Source organism: Rhinoderma darwinii, unplaced genomic scaffold, assembly GCF_050947455.1.
Source record: "Rhinoderma darwinii isolate aRhiDar2 unplaced genomic scaffold, aRhiDar2.hap1 Scaffold_457, whole genome shotgun sequence".
NCBI classification, from domain to species: domain Eukaryota; kingdom Metazoa; phylum Chordata; class Amphibia; order Anura; family Rhinodermatidae; genus Rhinoderma; species Rhinoderma darwinii.
Window position 1 is genome coordinate 111,512 of NW_027463980.1, and position 15,578 is coordinate 127,089.

Consider the following 15,578-nt stretch of genomic DNA (forward strand, 5'->3'; position numbering starts at 1 on the left):
CAATGTGAAATGCCGGAAACACAGAAACACAGACGACACACAACAAGAGGTGGCAATCTATTCATTAATTGCATTTAATCAATGAGCTCATTATCACTCATGCATTGTCCAACAGGTGTTGAAATAATGGGATTAAAAGGGGAGATCCCTTCAGAAAGACAGAAACAATAGCAAAGACAAAAAACACTTTTGGAATCTGCTTTTAGTCAACACATAAGGAAAGGGTGCACCGGTCCTGGAAATACTGCAATACCAGGTCAATGCGTGGAGTGGACAGAGCAAGCTCTATTTCCATCTCCCTGTTCTAAAAATCCATTTAATATATGGTCCCCAGATAGGGGACGTATCAGATATTAAACTGATAAGAACAGATACTACACTTGATCTTAGCCAAAAGGCCGAGAAGCGATAACCCGAACGGGCCGCGCGTTGCCCGAGCCTGCCCGATACTGCTGTTCAGCCCTTGCAGCGATTCAGCCTACTTCTAGGCAATTCCATGGGGCCCTGCAGGCTCACACACTCACAGCTACACGGGAGGTGAATAAAGGCCGGAGAGGAAGCCAGACAGGATTTGCTTCTTTTGCTTGCACCACAATGCAGTGCTGAAAGAGGAGGAATCTACATAAAAACGCCTTCCTGGCAACGCCCAAATGCCCTGCTGCCATGCAGATAAACACTGGCAGCGGCAGCAAGTGCATGCCCACAGCCACCCCTTGTTCCTTCACACCTTGTATCAGCTGTAATCCAGTCCAGTCCAGTGCTGCCTGCTGAGCAGCACTGACCAACACTGCCTGGGCCCAGGCTTTTATCTCTGAGGCCCCATTATGATGTCAGAAAGCTGGCTCTGGAATCCTGAGGGCTCCACTATGACACGTGCAAAGTTCCGTCTGAACTTTATATAAGACGGTGAGGCTCAGTCAGTCACTCAGTGTTGCCTGAGAGGGCAACACTGCAACAGCCGGCCGCCAGGCTGTCTTTTTTTTGCACAGCTAGTTGCCTCCAGGAGGCCACAAGAGGGAGACAAGGGACTGCAAAATGGAAAATAGGCATCCACCAACTTTACAGACAACTTCTCCTTGCTCCTACAACCTCCATCCTTGCACAGTTTGTTATTCTTCTAGGTAACATAGTAACAAATCCAAATTGCTGCTCTCTTTGTAGGCAAGCAAGGCTTTGTTGCAACTGCAATTCTTACTTCTTCTTGAAATGTAGGGACGACAGTACATTCCATCACATCCATCTAGTGTACACAGGTAGGTCCATTGTGGCGGGCAGGCGAGCGGGCGGGCTGCTTTATTGGCTGTTTGCTGTTCCCCTACTCCACTCCACTATTTGACTGTTGTGCTGCATCAATCAATCAATCAATCAATCAATCAATCAATCAATCAATCAATCAATCAATCAGTGGCTGGCTCAGGTGCAGCTCTTTAACTTACCTAAAAGGGAGGGCGGAGAGAAGACAAGGAAGGTGAATGAGGTGTTCCAATGTGAAATGCCGGAAACACAGAAACACAGACGACACACAACAAGAGGTGGCAATCTATTCATTAATTGCATTTAATCAATGAGCACATTATCACTCATGCATTGTCCAACAGGTGTTGAAATAATGGGATTAAAAGGGGAGATCCCTTCAGAAAGACAGAAACAATAGCAAAGACAAAAAACACTTTTGGAATCTGCTTTTAGTCAACACATAAGGAAAGGGTGCACCGGTCCTGGAAATACTGCAATACCAGGTCAATGCGTGGAGTGGACAGAGCAAGCTCTATTTCCATCTCCCTGTTCTAAAAATCCATTTAATATATGGTCCCCAGATAGGGGACGTATCAGATATTAAACTGATAAGAACAGATACTACACTTGATCTTAGCCAAAAGGCCGAGAAGCGATAACCCGAACGGGCCGCGCGTTGCCCGAGCCTGCCCGATACTGCTGTTCAGCCCTTGCAGCGATTCAGCCTACTTCTAGGCAATTCCATGGGGCCCTGCAGGCTCACACACTCACAGCTACACGGGAGGTGAATAAAGGCCGGAGAGGAAGCCAGACAGGATTTGCTTCTTTTGCTTGCACCACAATGCAGTGCTGAAAGAGGAGGAATCTACATAAAAACGCCTTCCTGGCAACGCCCAAATGCCCTGCTGCCATGCAGATAAACACTGGCAGCGGCAGCAAGTGCATGCCCACAGCCACCCCTTGTTCCTTCACACCTTGTATCAGCTGTAATCCAGTCCAGTCCAGTGCTGCCTGCTGAGCAGCACTGACCAACACTGCCTGGGCCCAGGCTTTTATCTCTGAGGCCCCATTATGATGTCAGAAAGCTGGCTCTGGAATCCTGAGGGCTCCACTATGACACGTGCAAAGTTCCGTCTGAACTTTATATAAGACGGTGAGGCTCAGTCAGTCACTCAGTGTTGCCTGAGAGGGCAACACTGCAACAGCCGGCCGCCAGGCTGTCTTTTTTTTGCACAGCTAGTTGCCTCCAGGAGGCCACAAGAGGGAGACAAGGGACTGCAAAATGGAAAATAGGCATCCACCAACTTTACAGACAACTTCTCCTTGCTCCTACAACCTCCATCCTTGCACAGTTTGTTATTCTTCTAGGTAACATAGTAACAAATCCAAATTGCTGCTCTCTTTGTAGGCAAGCAAGGCTTTGTTGCAACTGCAATTCTTACTTCTTCTTGAAATGTAGGGACGACAGTACATTCCATCACATCCATCTAGTGTACACAGGTAGGTCCATTGTGGCGGGCAGGCGAGCGGGCGGGCTGCTTTATTGGCTGTTTGCTGTTCCCCTACTCCACTCCACTATTTGACTGTTGTGCTGCATCAATCAATCAATCAATCAATCAATTAATCAATCAATCAATCAATCAATCAATCAATCAGTGGCTGGCTCAGGTGCAGCTCTTTAACTTACCTAAAAGGGAGGGCGGAGAGAAGACAAGGAAGGTGAATGAGGTGTTCCAATGTGAAATGCCGGAAACACAGAAACACAGACGACACACAACAAGAGGTGGCAATCTATTCATTAATTGCATTTAATCAATGAGCTCATTATCACTCATGCATTGTCCAACAGGTGTTGAAATAATGGGATTAAAAGGGGAGATCCCTTCAGAAAGACAGAAACAATAGCAAAGACAAAAAACACTTTTGGAATCTGCTTTTAGTCAACACATAAGGAAAGGGTGCACCGGTCCTGGAAATACTGCAATACCAGGTCAATGCGTGGAGTGGACAGAGCAAGCTCTATTTCCATCTCCCTGTTCTAAAAATCCATTTAATATATGGTCCCCAGATAGGGGACGTATCAGATATTAAACTGATAAGAACAGATACTACACTTGATCTTAGCCAAAAGGCCGAGAAGCGATAACCCGAACGGGCCGCGCGTTGCCCGAGCCTGCCCGATACTGCTGTTCAGCCCTTGCAGCGATTCAGCCTACTTCTAGGCAATTCCATGGGGCCCTGCAGGCTCACACACTCACAGCTACACGGGAGGTGAATAAAGGCCGGAGAGGAAGCCAGACAGGATTTGCTTCTTTTGCTTGCACCACAATGCAGTGCTGAAAGAGGAGGAATCTACATAAAAACGCCTTCCTGGCAACGCCCAAATGCCCTGCTGCCATGCAGATAAACACTGGCAGCGGCAGCAAGTGCATGCCCACAGCCACCCCTTGTTCCTTCACACCTTGTATCAGCTGTAATCCAGTCCAGTCCAGTGCTGCCTGCTGAGCAGCACTGACCAACACTGCCTGGGCCCAGGCTTTTATCTCTGAGGCCCCATTATGATGTCAGAAAGCTGGCTCTGGAATCCTGAGGGCTCCACTATGACACGTGCAAAGTTCCGTCTGAACTTTATATAAGACGGTGAGGCTCAGTCAGTCACTCAGTGTTGCCTGAGAGGGCAACACTGCAACAGCCGGCCGCCAGGCTGTCTTTTTTTTGCACAGCTAGTTGCCTCCAGGAGGCCACAAGAGGGAGACAAGGGACTGCAAAATGGAAAATAGGCATCCACCAACTTTACAGACAACTTCTCCTTGCTCCTACAACCTCCATCCTTGCACAGTTTGTTATTCTTCTAGGTAACATAGTAACAAATCCAAATTGCTGCTCTCTTTGTAGGCAAGCAAGGCTTTGTTGCAACTGCAATTCTTACTTCTTCTTGAAATGTAGGGACGACAGTACATTCCATCACATCCATCTAGTGTACACAGGTAGGTCCATTGTGGCGGGCAGGCGAGCGGGCGGGCTGCTTTATTGGCTGTTTGCTGTTCCCCTACTCCACTCCACTATTTGACTGTTGTGCTGCATCAATCAATCAATCAATCAATCAATCAATCAATCAATCAATCAATCAATCAGTGGCTGGCTCAGGTGCAGCTCTTTAACTTACCTAAAAGGGAGGGCGGAGAGAAGACAAGGAAGGTGAATGAGGTGTTCCAATGTGAAATGCCGGAAACACAGAAACACAGACGACACACAACAAGAGGTGGCAATCTATTCATTAATTGCATTTAATCAATGAGCACATTATCACTCATGCATTGTCCAACAGGTGTTGAAATAATGGGATTAAAAGGGGAGATCCCTTCAGAAAGACAGAAACAATAGCAAAGACAAAAAACACTTTTGGAATCTGCTTTTAGTCAACACATAAGGAAAGGGTGCACCGGTCCTGGAAATACTGCAATACCAGGTCAATGCGTGGAGTGGACAGAGCAAGCTCTATTTCCATCTCCCTGTTCTAAAAATCCATTTAATATATGGTCCCCAGATAGGGGACGTATCAGATATTAAACTGATAAGAACAGATACTACACTTGATCTTAGCCAAAAGGCCGAGAAGCGATAACCCGAACGGGCCGCGCGTTGCCCGAGCCTGCCCGATACTGCTGTTCAGCCCTTGCAGCGATTCAGCCTACTTCTAGGCAATTCCATGGGGCCCTGCAGGCTCACACACTCACAGCTACACGGGAGGTGAATAAAGGCCGGAGAGGAAGCCAGACAGGATTTGCTTCTTTTGCTTGCACCACAATGCAGTGCTGAAAGAGGAGGAATCTACATAAAAACGCCTTCCTGGCAACGCCCAAATGCCCTGCTGCCATGCAGATAAACACTGGCAGCGGCAGCAAGTGCATGCCCACAGCCACCCCTTGTTCCTTCACACCTTGTATCAGCTGTAATCCAGTCCAGTCCAGTGCTGCCTGCTGAGCAGCACTGACCAACACTGCCTGGGCCCAGGCTTTTATCTCTGAGGCCCCATTATGATGTCAGAAAGCTGGCTCTGGAATCCTGAGGGCTCCACTATGACACGTGCAAAGTTCCGTCTGAACTTTATATAAGACGGTGAGGCTCAGTCAGTCACTCAGTGTTGCCTGATAGGGCAACACTGCAACAGCCGGCCGCCAGGCTGTCTTTTTTTTGCACAGCTAGTTGCCTCCAGGAGGCCACAAGAGGGAGACAAGGGACTGCAAAATGGAAAATAGGCATCCACCAACTTTACAGACAACTTCTCCTTGCTCCTACAACCTCCATCCTTGCACAGTTTGTTATTCTTCTAGGTAACATAGTAACAAATCCAAATTGCTGCTCTCTTTGTAGGCAAGCAAGGCTTTGTTGCAACTGCAATTCTTACTTCTTCTTGAAATGTAGGGACGACAGTACATTCCATCACATCCATCTAGTGTACACAGGTAGGTCCATTGTGGCGGGCAGGCGAGCGGGCGGGCTGCTTTATTGGCTGTTTGCTGTTCCCCTACTCCACTCCACTATTTGACTGTTGTGCTGCATCAATCAATCAATCAATCAATCAATCAGTGGCTGGCTCAGGTGCAGCTCTTTAACTTACCTAAAAGGGAGGGCGGAGAGAAGACAAGGAAGGTGAATGAGGTGTTCCAATGTGAAATGCCGGAAACACAGAAACACAGACGACACACAACAAGAGGTGGCAATCTATTCATTAATTGCATTTAATCAATGAGCTCATTATCACTCATGCATTGTCCAACAGGTGTTGAAATAATGGGATTAAAAGGGGAGATCCCTTCAGAAAGACAGAAACAATAGCAAAGACAAAAAACACTTTTGGAATCTGCTTTTAGTCAACACATAAGGAAAGGGTGCACCGGTCCTGGAAATACTGCAATACCAGGTCAATGCGTGGAGTGGACAGAGCAAGCTCTATTTCCATCTCCCTGTTCTAAAAATCCATTTAATATATGGTCCCCAGATAGGGGACGTATCAGATATTAAACTGATAAGAACAGATACTACACTTGATCTTAGCCAAAAGGCCGAGAAGCGATAACCCGAACGGGCCGCGCGTTGCCCGAGCCTGCCCGATACTGCTGTTCAGCCCTTGCAGCGATTCAGCCTACTTCTAGGCAATTCCATGGGGCCCTGCAGGCTCACACACTCACAGCTACACGGGAGGTGAATAAAGGCCGGAGAGGAAGCCAGACAGGATTTGCTTCTTTTGCTTGCACCACAATGCAGTGCTGAAAGAGGAGGAATCTACATAAAAACGCCTTCCTGGCAACGCCCAAATGCCCTGCTGCCATGCAGATAAACACTGGCAGCGGCAGCAAGTGCATGCCCACAGCCACCCCTTGTTCCTTCACACCTTGTATCAGCTGTAATCCAGTCCAGTCCAGTGCTGCCTGCTGAGCAGCACTGACCAACACTGCCTGGGCCCAGGCTTTTATCTCTGAGGCCCCATTATGATGTCAGAAAGCTGGCTCTGGAATCCTGAGGGCTCCACTATGACACGTGCAAAGTTCCGTCTGAACTTTATATAAGACGGTGAGGCTCAGTCAGTCACTCAGTGTTGCCTGAGAGGGCAACACTGCAACAGCCGGCCGCCAGGCTGTCTTTTTTTTGCACAGCTAGTTGCCTCCAGGAGGCCACAAGAGGGAGACAAGGGACTGCAAAATGGAAAATAGGCATCCACCAACTTTACAGACAACTTCTCCTTGCTCCTACAACCTCCATCCTTGCACAGTTTGTTATTCTTCTAGGTAACATAGTAACAAATCCAAATTGCTGCTCTCTTTGTAGGCAAGCAAGGCTTTGTTGCAACTGCAATTCTTACTTCTTCTTGAAATGTAGGGACGACAGTACATTCCATCACATCCATCTAGTGTACACAGGTAGGTCCATTGTGGCGGGCAGGCGAGCGGGCGGGCTGCTTTATTGGCTGTTTGCTGTTCCCCTACTCCACTCCACTATTTGACTGTTGTGCTGCATCAATCAATCAATCAATCAATCAATCAATCAATCAATCAATCAGTGGCTGGCTCAGGTGCAGCTCTTTAACTTACCTAAAAGGGAGGGCGGAGAGAAGACAAGGAAGGTGAATGAGGTGTTCCAATGTGAAATGCCGGAAACACAGAAACACAGACGACACACAACAAGAGGTGGCAATCTATTCATTAATTGCATTTAATCAATGAGCTCATTATCACTCATGCATTGTCCAACAGGTGTTGAAATAATGGGATTAAAAGGGGAGATCCCTTCAGAAAGACAGAAACAATAGCAAAGACAAAAAACACTTTTGGAATCTGCTTTTAGTCAACACATAAGGAAAGGGTGCACCGGTCCTGGAAATACTGCAATACCAGGTCAATGCGTGGAGTGGACAGAGCAAGCTCTATTTCCATCTCCCTGTTCTAAAAATCCATTTAATATATGGTCCCCAGATAGGGGACGTATCAGATATTAAACTGATAAGAACAGATACTACACTTGATCTTAGCCAAAAGGCCGAGAAGCGATAACCCGAACGGGCCGCGCGTTGCCCGAGCCTGCCCGATACTGCTGTTCAGCCCTTGCAGCGATTCAGCCTACTTCTAGGCAATTCCATGGGGCCCTGCAGGCTCACACACTCACAGCTACACGGGAGGTGAATAAAGGCCGGAGAGGAAGCCAGACAGGATTTGCTTCTTTTGCTTGCACCACAATGCAGTGCTGAAAGAGGAGGAATCTACATAAAAACGCCTTCCTGGCAACGCCCAAATGCCCTGCTGCCATGCAGATAAACACTGGCAGCGGCAGCAAGTGCATGCCCACAGCCACCCCTTGTTCCTTCACACCTTGTATCAGCTGTAATCCAGTCCAGTCCAGTGCTGCCTGCTGAGCAGCACTGACCAACACTGCCTGGGCCCAGGCTTTTATCTCTGAGGCCCCATTATGATGTCAGAAAGCTGGCTCTGGAATCCTGAGGGCTCCACTATGACACGTGCAAAGTTCCGTCTGAACTTTATATAAGACGGTGAGGCTCAGTCAGTCACTCAGTGTTGCCTGAGAGGGCAACACTGCAACAGCCGGCCGCCAGGCTGTCTTTTTTTTGCACAGCTAGTTGCCTCCAGGAGGCCACAAGAGGGAGACAAGGGACTGCAAAATGGAAAATAGGCATCCACCAACTTTACAGACAACTTCTCCTTGCTCCTACAACCTCCATCCTTGCACAGTTTGTTATTCTTCTAGGTAACATAGTAACAAATCCAAATTGCTGCTCTCTTTGTAGGCAAGCAAGGCTTTGTTGCAACTGCAATTCTTACTTCTTCTTGAAATGTAGGGACGACAGTACATTCCATCACATCCATCTAGTGTACACAGGTAGGTCCATTGTGGCGGGCAGGCGAGCGGGCGGGCTGCTTTATTGGCTGTTTGCTGTTCCCCTACTCCACTCCACTATTTGACTGTTGTGCTGCATCAATCAATCAATCAATCAATCAATCAATCAATCAATCAATCAATCAATCAATCAAGTGGCTGGCTCAGGTGTGGCTCAGGTGCAGCTCTTTAACTTACCTAAAAGGGAGGGCGGAGAGAAGACAAGGAAGGTGAATGAGGTGTTCCAATGTGAAATGCCGGAAACACAGAAACACAGACGATACACAACAAGAGGTGGCAATCTATTCATTAATTGCATTTAATCAATGAGCTCATTATCACTCATGCATTGTCCAACAGGTGTTGAAATAATGGGATTAAAAGGGGAGATCCCTTCAGAAAGACAGAAACAATAGCAAAGACAAAAAACACTTTTGGAATCTGCTTTTAGTCAACACATAAGGAAAGGGTGCACCGGTCCTGGAAATACTGCAATACCAGGTCAATGCGTGGAGTGGACAGAGCAAGCTCTATTTCCATCTCCCTGTTCTAAAAATCCATTTAATATATGGTCCCCAGATAGGGGACGTATCAGATATTAAACTGATAAGAACAGATACTACACTTGATCTTAGCCAAAAGGCCGAGAAGCGATAACCCGAACGGGCCGCGCGTTGCCCGAGCCTGCCCGATACTGCTGTTCAGCCCTTGCAGCGATTCAGCCTACTTCTAGGCAATTCCATGGGGCCCTGCAGGCTCACACACTCACAGCTACACGGGAGGTGAATAAAGGCCGGAGAGGAAGCCAGACAGGATTTGCTTCTTTTGCTTGCACCACAATGCAGTGCTGAAAGAGGAGGAATCTACATAAAAACGCCTTCCTGGCAACGCCCAAATGCCCTGCTGCCATGCAGATAAACACTGGCAGCGGCAGCAAGTGCATGCCCACAGCCACCCCTTGTTCCTTCACACCTTGTATCAGCTGTAATCCAGTCCAGTCCAGTGCTGCCTGCTGAGCAGCACTGACCAACACTGCCTGGGCCCAGGCTTTTATCTCTGAGGCCCCATTATGATGTCAGAAAGCTGGCTCTGGAATCCTGAGGGCTCCACTATGACACGTGCAAAGTTCCGTCTGAACTTTATATAAGACGGTGAGGCTCAGTCAGTCACTCAGTGTTGCCTGAGAGGGCAACACTGCAACAGCCGGCCGCCAGGCTGTCTTTTTTTTGCACAGCTAGTTGCCTCCAGGAGGCCACAAGAGGGAGACAAGGGACTGCAAAATGGAAAATAGGCATCCACCAACTTTACAGACAACTTCTCCTTGCTCCTACAACCTCCATCCTTGCACAGTTTGTTATTCTTCTAGGTAACATAGTAACAAATCCAAATTGCTGCTCTCTTTGTAGGCAAGCAAGGCTTTGTTGCAACTGCAATTCTTACTTCTTCTTGAAATGTAGGGACGACAGTACATTCCATCACATCCATCTAGTGTACACAGGTAGGTCCATTGTGGCGGGCAGGCGAGCGGGCGGGCTGCTTTATTGGCTGTTTGCTGTTCCCCTACTCCACTCCACTATTTGACTGTTGTGCTGCATCAATCAATCAATCAATCAATCAATCAATCAATCAATCAATCAATCAGTGGCTGGCTCAGGTGCAGCTCTTTAACTTACCTAAAAGGGAGGGCGGAGAGAAGACAAGGAAGGTGAATGAGGTGTTCCAATGTGAAATGCCGGAAACACAGAAACACAGACGACACACAACAAGAGGTGGCAATCTATTCATTAATTGCATTTAATCAATGAGCTCATTATCACTCATGCATTGTCCAACAGGTGTTGAAATAATGGGATTAAAAGGGGAGATCCCTTCAGAAAGACAGAAACAATAGCAAAGACAAAAAACACTTTTGGAATCTGCTTTTAGTCAACACATAAGGAAAGGGTGCACCGGTCCTGGAAATACTGCAATACCAGGTCAATGCGTGGAGTGGACAGAGCAAGCTCTATTTCCATCTCCCTGTTCTAAAAATCCATTTAATATATGGTCCCCAGATAGGGGACGTATCAGATATTAAACTGATAAGAACAGATACTACACTTGATCTTAGCCAAAAGGCCGAGAAGCGATAACCCGAACGGGCCGCGCGTTGCCCGAGCCTGCCCGATACTGCTGTTCAGCCCTTGCAGCGATTCAGCCTACTTCTAGGCAATTCCATGGGGCCCTGCAGGCTCACACACTCACAGCTACACGGGAGGTGAATAAAGGCCGGAGAGGAAGCCAGACAGGATTTGCTTCTTTTGCTTGCACCACAATGCAGTGCTGAAAGAGGAGGAATCTACATAAAAACGCCTTCCTGGCAACGCCCAAATGCCCTGCTGCCATGCAGATAAACACTGGCAGCGGCAGCAAGTGCATGCCCACAGCCACCCCTTGTTCCTTCACACCTTGTATCAGCTGTAATCCAGTCCAGTCCAGTGCTGCCTGCTGAGCAGCACTGACCAACACTGCCTGGGCCCAGGCTTTTATCTCTGAGGCCCCATTATGATGTCAGAAAGCTGGCTCTGGAATCCTGAGGGCTCCACTATGACACGTGCAAAGTTCCGTCTGAACTTTATATAAGACGGTGAGGCTCAGTCAGTCACTCAGTGTTGCCTGAGAGGGCAACACTGCAACAGCCGGCCGCCAGGCTGTCTTTTTTTTGCACAGCTAGTTGCCTCCAGGAGGCCACAAGAGGGAGACAAGGGACTGCAAAATGGAAAATAGGCATCCACCAACTTTACAGACAACTTCTCCTTGCTCCTACAACCTCCATCCTTGCACAGTTTGTTATTCTTCTAGGTAACATAGTAACAAATCCAAATTGCTGCTCTCTTTGTAGGCAAGCAAGGCTTTGTTGCAACTGCAATTCTTACTTCTTCTTGAAATGTAGGGACGACAGTACATTCCATCACATCCATCTAGTGTACACAGGTAGGTCCATTGTGGCGGGCAGGCGAGCGGGCGGGCTGCTTTATTGGCTGTTTGCTGTTCCCCTACTCCACTCCACTATTTGACTGTTGTGCTGCATCAATCAATCAATCAATCAATCAATCAATCAATCAATCAATCAATCAATCAATCAATCAATCAGTGGCTGGCTCAGGTGCAGCTCTTTAACTTACCTAAAAGGGAGGGCGGAGAGAAGACAAGGAAGGTGAATGAGGTGTTCCAATGTGAAATGCCGGAAACACAGAAACACAGACGACACACAACAAGAGGTGGCAATCTATTCATTAATTGCATTTAATCAATGAGCTCATTATCACTCATGCATTGTCCAACAGGTGTTGAAATAATGGGATTAAAAGGGGAGATCCCTTCAGAAAGACAGAAACAATAGCAAAGACAAAAAACACTTTTGGAATCTGCTTTTAGTCAACACATAAGGAAAGGGTGCACCGGTCCTGGAAATACTGCAATACCAGGTCAATGCGTGGAGTGGACAGAGCAAGCTCTATTTCCATCTCCCTGTTCTAAAAATCCATTTAATATATGGTCCCCAGATAGGGGACGTATCAGATATTAAACTGATAAGAACAGATACTACACTTGATCTTAGCCAAAAGGCCGAGAAGCGATAACCCGAACGGGCCGCGCGTTGCCCGAGCCTGCCCGATACTGCTGTTCAGCCCTTGCAGCGATTCAGCCTACTTCTAGGCAATTCCATGGGGCCCTGCAGGCTCACACACTCACAGCTACACGGGAGGTGAATAAAGGCCGGAGAGGAAGCCAGACAGGATTTGCTTCTTTTGCTTACACCACAATGCAGTGCTGAAAGAGGAGGAATCTACATAAAAACGCCTTCCTGGCAACGCCCAAATGCCCTGCTGCCATGCAGATAAACACTGGCAGCGGCAGCAAGTGCATGCCCACAGCCACCCCTTGTTCCTTCACACCTTGTATCAGCTGTAATCCAGTCCAGTCCAGTGCTGCCTGCTGAGCAGCACTGACCAACACTGCCTGGGCCCAGGCTTTTATCTCTGAGGCCCCATTATGATGTCAGAAAGCTGGCTCTGGAATCCTGAGGGCTCCACTATGACACGTGCAAAGTTCCGTCTGAACTTTATATAAGACGGTGAGGCTCAGTCAGTCACTCAGTGTTGCCTGAGAGGGCAACACTGCAACAGCCGGCCGCCAGGCTGTCTTTTTTTTGCACAGCTAGTTGCCTCCAGGAGGCCACAAGAGGGAGACAAGGGACTGCAAAATGGAAAATAGGCATCCACCAACTTTACAGACAACTTCTCCTTGCTCCTACAACCTCCATCCTTGCACAGTTTGTTATTCGTCTAGGTAACATAGTAACAAATCCAAATTGCTGCTCTCTTTGTAGGCAAGCAAGGCTTTGTTGCAACTGCAATTCTTACTTCTTCTTGAAATGTAGGGACGACAGTACATTCCATCACATCCATCTAGTGTACACAGGTAGGTCCATTGTGGCGGGCAGGCGAGCGGGCGGGCTGCTTTATTGGCTGTTTGCTGTTCCCCTACTCCACTCCACTATTTGACTGTTGTGCTGCATCAATCAATCAATCAATCAATCAATCAATCAGTGGCTGGCTCAGGTGCAGCTCTTTAACTTACCTAAAAGGGAGGGCGGAGAGAAGACAAGGAAGGTGAATGAGGTGTTCCAATGTGAAATGCCGGAAACACAGAAACACAGACGACACACAACAAGAGGTGGCAATCTATTCATTAATTGCATTTAATCAATGAGCTCATTATCACTCATGCATTGTCCAACAGGTGTTGAAATAATGGGATTAAAAGGGGAGATCCCTTCAGAAAGACAGAAACAATAGCAAAGACAAAAAACACTTTTGGAATCTGCTTTTAGTCAACACATAAGGAAAGGGTGCACCGGTCCTGGAAATACTGCAATACCAGGTCAATGCGTGGAGTGGACAGAGCAAGCTCTATTTCCATCTCCCTGTTCTAAAAATCCATTTAATATATGGTCCCCAGATAGGGGACGTATCAGATATTAAACTGATAAGAACAGATACTACACTTGATCTTAGCCAAAAGGCCGAGAAGCGATAACCCGAACGGGCCGCGCGTTGCCCGAGCCTGCCCGATACTGCTGTTCAGCCCTTGCAGCGATTCAGCCTACTTCTAGGCAATTCCATGGGGCCCTGCAGGCTCACACACTCACAGCTACACGGGAGGTGAATAAAGGCCGGAGAGGAAGCCAGACAGGATTTGCTTCTTTTGCTTGCACCACAATGCAGTGCTGAAAGAGGAGGAATCTACATAAAAACGCCTTCCTGGCAACGCCCAAATGCCCTGCTGCCATGCAGATAAACACTGGCAGCGGCAGCAAGTGCATGCCCACAGCCACCCCTTGTTCCTTCACACCTTGTATCAGCTGTAATCCAGTCCAGTCCAGTGCTGCCTGCTGAGCAACACTGACCAACACTGCCTGGGCCCAGGCTTTTATCTCTGAGGCCCCATTATGATGTCAGAAAGCTGGCTCTGGAATCCTGAGGGCTCCACTATGACACGTGCAAAGTTCCGTCTGAACTTTATATAAGACGGTGAGGCTCAGTCAGTCACTCAGTGTTGCCTGAGAGGGCAACACTGCAACAGCCGGCCGCCAGGCTGTCTTTTTTTTGCACAGCTAGTTGCCTCCAGGAGGCCACAAGAGGGAGACAAGGGACTGCAAAATGGAAAATAGGCATCCACCAACTTTACAGACAACTTCTCCTTGCTCCTACAACCTCCATCCTTGCACAGTTTGTTATTCTTCTAGGTAACATAGTAACAAATCCAAATTGCTGCTCTCTTTGTAGGCAAGCAAGGCTTTGTTGCAACTGCAATTCTTACTTCTTCTTGAAATGTAGGGACGACAGTACATTCCATCACATCCATCTAGTGTACACAGGTAGGTCCATTGTGGCGGGCAGGCGAGCGGGCGGGCTGCTTTATTGGCTGTTTGCTGTTCCCCTACTCCACTCCACTATTTGACTGTTGTGCTGCATCAATCAATCAATCAATCAATCAATCAATCAATCAATCAATCAATCAATCAATCAGTGGCTGGCTCAGGTGCAGCTCTTTAACTTACCTAAAAGGGAGGGCGGAGAGAAGACAAGGAAGGTGAATGAGGTGTTCCAATGTGAAATGCCGGAAACACAGAAACACAGACGACACACAACAAGAGGTGGCAATCTATTCATTAATTGCATTTAATCAATGAGCTCATTATCACTCATGCATTGTCCAACAGGTGTTGAAATAATGGGATTAAAAGGGGAGATCCCTTCAGAAAGACAGAAACAATAGCAAAGACAAAAAACACTTTTGGAATCTGCTTTTAGTCAACACATAAGGAAAGGGTGCACCGGTCCTGGAAATACTGCAATACCAGGTCAATGCGTGGAGTGGACAGAGCAAGCTCTATTTCCATCTCCCTGTTCTAAAAATCCATTTAATATATGGTCCCCAGATAGGGGACGTATCAGATATTAAACTGATAAGAACAGATACTACACTTGATCTTAGCCAAAAGGCCGAGAAGCGATAACCCGAACGGGCCGCGCGTTGCCCGAGCCTGCCCGATACTGCTGTTCAGCCCTTGCAGCGATTCAGCCTACTTCTAGGCAATTCCATGGGGCCCTGCAGGCTCACACACTCACAGCTACACGGGAGGTGAATAAAGGCCGGAGAGGAAGCCAGACAGGATTTGCTTCTTTTGCTTGCACCACAATGCAGTGCTGAAAGAGGAGGAATCTACATAAAAACGCCTTCCTGGCAACGCCCAAATGCCCTGCTGCCATGCAGATAAACACTGGCAGCGGCAGCAAGTGCATGCCCACAGCCACCCCTTGTTCCTTCACACCTTGTATCAGCTGTAATCCAGTCCAGTCCAGTGCTGCCTGCTGAGCAGCACTGACCAACACTGCCTGGGCCCA

The 15,578-nt window shown here is 47.8% G+C and overlaps 11 non-coding genes across 11 annotated transcripts; all 11 read right to left on the reverse strand.

The window, feature by feature from the left end:
- Positions 1-219: 219 nt before the first annotated feature.
- LOC142717624 (U2 spliceosomal RNA) lies at positions 220-410 on the reverse strand. Its single transcript, XR_012871992.1, has one exon. It is a non-coding gene; the product is annotated as a U2 spliceosomal RNA (small nuclear RNA).
- A 1,292-nt stretch (positions 411-1,702) lies between these two features.
- LOC142717625 (U2 spliceosomal RNA) lies at positions 1,703-1,893 on the reverse strand. Its single transcript, XR_012871993.1, has one exon. It is a non-coding gene; the product is annotated as a U2 spliceosomal RNA (small nuclear RNA).
- Positions 1,894-3,189: 1,296 nt separating this feature from the next.
- On the reverse strand, positions 3,190-3,380 carry LOC142717626 (U2 spliceosomal RNA). Its single transcript, XR_012871994.1, has one exon. It is a non-coding gene; the product is annotated as a U2 spliceosomal RNA (small nuclear RNA).
- A 1,288-nt stretch (positions 3,381-4,668) lies between these two features.
- On the reverse strand, positions 4,669-4,859 carry LOC142717627 (U2 spliceosomal RNA). Its single transcript, XR_012871995.1, has one exon. It is a non-coding gene; the product is annotated as a U2 spliceosomal RNA (small nuclear RNA).
- A 1,264-nt stretch (positions 4,860-6,123) lies between these two features.
- On the reverse strand, positions 6,124-6,314 carry LOC142717629 (U2 spliceosomal RNA). Its single transcript, XR_012871996.1, has one exon. It is a non-coding gene; the product is annotated as a U2 spliceosomal RNA (small nuclear RNA).
- Positions 6,315-7,594: 1,280 nt separating this feature from the next.
- Positions 7,595-7,785, reverse strand: LOC142717630 (U2 spliceosomal RNA). Its single transcript, XR_012871997.1, has one exon. It is a non-coding gene; the product is annotated as a U2 spliceosomal RNA (small nuclear RNA).
- A 1,304-nt stretch (positions 7,786-9,089) lies between these two features.
- On the reverse strand, positions 9,090-9,280 carry LOC142717631 (U2 spliceosomal RNA). The gene has a single exon (XR_012871998.1). It is a non-coding gene; the product is annotated as a U2 spliceosomal RNA (small nuclear RNA).
- Positions 9,281-10,564: 1,284 nt separating this feature from the next.
- LOC142717632 (U2 spliceosomal RNA) lies at positions 10,565-10,755 on the reverse strand. The gene has a single exon (XR_012871999.1). It is a non-coding gene; the product is annotated as a U2 spliceosomal RNA (small nuclear RNA).
- Positions 10,756-12,055: 1,300 nt separating this feature from the next.
- Positions 12,056-12,246, reverse strand: LOC142717633 (U2 spliceosomal RNA). Its single transcript, XR_012872001.1, has one exon. It is a non-coding gene; the product is annotated as a U2 spliceosomal RNA (small nuclear RNA).
- Positions 12,247-13,514: 1,268 nt separating this feature from the next.
- On the reverse strand, positions 13,515-13,705 carry LOC142717635 (U2 spliceosomal RNA). The gene has a single exon (XR_012872003.1). It is a non-coding gene; the product is annotated as a U2 spliceosomal RNA (small nuclear RNA).
- A 1,292-nt stretch (positions 13,706-14,997) lies between these two features.
- Positions 14,998-15,188, reverse strand: LOC142717636 (U2 spliceosomal RNA). The gene has a single exon (XR_012872004.1). It is a non-coding gene; the product is annotated as a U2 spliceosomal RNA (small nuclear RNA).
- Positions 15,189-15,578: the final 390 nt, after the last annotated feature.